Source organism: Charadrius vociferus, unplaced genomic scaffold (assembly GCF_000708025.1).
Source record: "Charadrius vociferus isolate BGI_N301 unplaced genomic scaffold, ASM70802v2 scaffold225, whole genome shotgun sequence".
NCBI lineage: Eukaryota > Metazoa > Chordata > Aves > Charadriiformes > Charadriidae > Charadrius > Charadrius vociferus.
Genome location: NW_009648638.1, coordinates 920,728 through 924,940, shown reverse-complemented (window position 1 = coordinate 924,940; position 4,213 = coordinate 920,728).

Sequence of the window (4,213 nt, the reverse complement as noted above, 5' to 3'; positions counted from 1 at the left end):
CTGGCGGGGCAGCTGTGCTTCCCCTGGGCTCTGGGGACAGCTGCCTGCTCTGCGGCACCGACTGTCCTGTGAACACCCTGTGTGCCCGCTGACTGCCTGCGGGACTCCGTGACACCAGCTCAAGTGCCCTTTGCTCAAGTCCAGTATCCCGGGCAGCACAGAGACTGGGGCCACCGTGGAGCCAGGCTGGCGCGTGCCCTGCGGAGCAGTGCCGGGGGAGCGGCTCCCTGAGTTATCCCAGTAAGAGGAGCACAGCAGGAAGCGGGAGGGGGATGCTTTGCGCTGCTGCTGACCAACATGGCCCTGGGGACTCGGAGACCCTTGCGACACCTAACTTTAGCTTCTGGTTGTGCTGTTTTAGGGCACAGCGTGACGCCCTGCATCGGCTCCTTTGGCCCCGCGATGGGGGATGCATCTGCCCGGGAGGGTCTCCTGGTGCCTTACCCCACCCCACCCCACCCCATGGGTATTTCTGGGGCAGTACTGGTTGTGGCATGAGAAGTACGAAAGCGTCATGTTAAGGAGGTTTTGCTGTGCTTGATGCAATGTCTGAGGGTGCCCAGAGCAGAGCACATGCCAGAGATAGGGGGGCTGCAGGGCTGGGACAGGGCTGGCGGTGGTCAGCCGGCTGGACTCCTCCCGGGATCATGAGTCCCAGCTGCAGCCCTGGGTGGCAACGGTGGGGACGCAGAGCCATGCCTTCCCCCAAGTAAGGATGCTCAGCACTCTGCTGGAGGGCGAGGATGCTGGCTGTCCACCCCCCAGTGCTCTCCTTGTGCCTGCAGGACATGTCTGCCTGTCACCCTGTGGCCAGGTGTGTCTGAGCCCTGCTGGGGTCCAGTGGCCCCTTCCCCATGGAGGCAAGTGCAGGTGCCTGAGGATCTGCCCAACCTGCCTGGCCAGGGCAAAGGCACTTCTGGAACCCTGAGGTGCTACTTGAGGCCGCAGGAGGGGCAGGCAGAGCTGGGGGGGGGGCACAAAACAGGCTGGGGGGACACCTTGTCACTATCCCTGTCACCAGAGCTGCCCAGGGGTTTCCCTGGAGCTGCACGAGCCAGGTGTGGCTGGGGGCCAGGCACCTCCCTCCCTCCACAGCCCCTTGTCCAGTGCCGGGGAGGGGGGTGGAGGGGGAGGGGATGCAGAGCCCCTGGGGTCACCCTACGCCACAGGAAGCCAGGGGTGAGAGGGCTGCGAAGGGCTTGAAGTGGTGCTAGCCCCATCTTCAGCCCCTGCTATGGTAGAGAGCAGGTTCCCTCTCAAGGGACACAGGGCATCGAACTGGCACAGAGCCTGCAGCCCTGAGCTGGTGTGTGTGGAAGACACCAGCAGATGAAATATTGGCACACACACCTGTAGTGCGCGCAGGAGGCTGGCCGAGCCCCTAGGGCAGCACAGGAGCAGGCCCAGCCTTGCTGCGGTGCCCGTGCCACTAGCATCCATGCCAGCAGTGCAGCAGCCTTGGCTGCTGCTCCAGGAGCAGCTCTACAAGACCCCTGCCCGCCTCATCGGGTTCCTGACCCAGGAAACTGTGCGCAGTGGAGCCCCACCGAGGTGGCTTCTTTTTTCCTTTACGAAGGGGCTAACAGTGATGCTGTCTCCCTTTTCCAGAGCGGGCCAGGAGGGAAGACACAAACACATCTGCCCTCTGCTGCTGCCAAATGCTTTCTGGCTCCCCAGACACCGGGATCAAATGCTGTAGGAAGCCAGCACGTAACGGCCGTCAGACTAAATGATGGTGGGGTAGGTACAGGCCCGTGCCAGGCACTGGCCCCATTTTTTTCCACACCCAGCAATGCTCCTTAGACCTCTTAAGCTGCTTTGGCTGAGTGTCAGGAGGTGGGGGCTGGTGGGGAGGGAGGAGCAAGTGAGCCACCCACAAATGACATAGTGCAGTCTCAGGCACAGATCATATTTTAAAAAAAGAAAAAGAAAAAAAGAAAAAAAAGAAAAACAAAACTAAAAAACTTTTATTTGACAACAGAAGAACAAACAAAACGATATTTACAGTAGTTTTTTGCTCCATAAATTTCATTCCAATAATCCCTGCCCTCCCCACTCCTTCTGGTCCATCCCCAGGGCAGCAACACTGGTCCATGGCACAGGCTCAGCTGTAACACTCCAGCCCATTCGGGAGGAAACCACTTTGGTTCGACAGGGGCAAAATAAGGGGAGGAGACTAAAAAGCCTCTCCCTCCCCTGGGGAAGGAAACAGGACTGCAGGGGGTGACAGGAGGAAGGGCTACCTCAAAATACGGGAGGGAGTCCTAAAATTCAGGGCTTTCCCCAGAAAGGAGGCAGAGGGCAAAGGCTGGATATAAAGTGGAGCTGGGAGAGATGAGGAAGGGGATGTTCATGGCCACGTGATGACCATCCCCTGAAGCGGTGCCTTCTGCCCAGCCAGGTAGTGCCGGAGCTGGAGCCATCCCTGCACTGCCCAGGGACACCCGGCCATCGCGACACAGTACTGGCAAGCCTTCCTTCAGCCCCAGATAGCACTCAGAAACTCCTCTCCCCTGTCACCTCCTCGCTGAAGAAAAGGCAGGGGGGACAACACCACCAGTCCCAAAAAATCAGTGCTTTTCCCTTCCAGGCCCCATCACCCCACAGTGTGCTGCTCCCCCAGCACTGCTGGCTCCAACCACTGCAGAGCACCAGATCCTGTGGACGTTATTATCTCTAGTCATGCAATTTAATAATCAGGCTAATTACCTAGGATTAGTGTTTCTCAGGATAACATAGGTGCATATGTATCGCTATTTAACTTACATTTTATAGTGAAACAGCAATATCTCAGTCCCAGGACCAGCGCAGCACCCGGGCTCCTGCTCAGTGACGCCAAGCGATGCCCAGCCGTGAACTGCCCTGGAGCCCCAAAACCTCCCAGCCAGCTCCCAGCAGACACCAGCTTGTCACTAGAGGTCACCAGCACTGCACAACATCGCTCAGCCCTGGAGAGCGAGAGCAGGAGGGAGGGGACAGGGGAGCAACAGGACTCCATCCCTCCGCGTTCCCAGGGCAGTTCATCAGCACTTGGCTCATGAGACAACTCTGCTTTCCAGGAACTTCGGTCTGCAGGCAGTGAGCGCTGCACTTGCAGAAGAACACACATGCCCATGCCCACAATACGCCTCTTTCCAAATGGTTTTAAAAAAAAAAAAAGAAAATAAAGAAGTTGGATACAAAATTTCACAGTCTGAGCTTTGCGTCCACCCCCAGCAGCAGCCCGCGGTCAGCATCTTGCAGGCTCTGCAACGTGCTCTCTGTTCCGGGACACAACATGCACACATTCAGCGGGAACTCGAGAGATACACGGGGAAGTTGTAGAAATGCTTATAGAAGAAAAAAAAATAATCATATAATAAATCACAATTAAAGGGAAAATGTTTCAACAAAAAGATTGCTAAACAGCACCATAAAGATTCCTACTGGCAGCATCTGTAACACCCTAAGGCAGAAGAGGAGGGTCCCATGTTTTCTGTGCAGAAAAAATGCCACAGACTTCAGGTTTCCAGTTTATCTGTCCTTTGCCCTCCCCTGGGCAAGGCAGGGATCCTCGCCAGCACAAGGTACCAGAAAGGCCCTCCACAAACAAAAGGGGGGAAAAAAAAAAAAAGGGCAGGGGAGGAGATCAAGGATTTGTGAGAAAAAGCTTTTCATCCATAGTCCTTAAAACAGACACTAACTTTAAAAAAAATAATAATTCTGTCTTTCTCTCCCTGAAGAAATGGTGTTGGCTGGACCCTTGTTTACAGGAGAGAGAAAAAGAAGTCAGCAGGTTTTCCAAGGGGAGCTCCACAGTAACTGTCAATCGCGGCAGGGAGAGGTCATAAAGCTGCAAAGGTCTTTTCACAACAGCCAGATCGCAGCGGCCACATCCTCCCATGCACCCGGGGCACCATCCTCGGCAGCAGGGGCAGCAGGCGGGGGGCATCTCCCCAGTGAGAGGGTCATGGTATGGGACAGTCCTTCCTCTCCCCCCTCAGCCGACAGAGCCCGGAGCCCCCTGGGAGGCAGGAGTCCGCTTCCCAGATGAGCTGGTCAGGGGGTGCCAAGCAGACGGGTGGCACGAAGCTGGGAGGGTCAGGCACCCCCCGAGGAAGGGCACCCTGCGGGACCTGGCCCAGGAGGTTATTTGGAGACGGAGGCTCCCGGGGGCTCAGTCTGGGGTGAGAGGGACAGCTGCCCCCCCTGCCGCTGCGACTCCAGCTCGGCC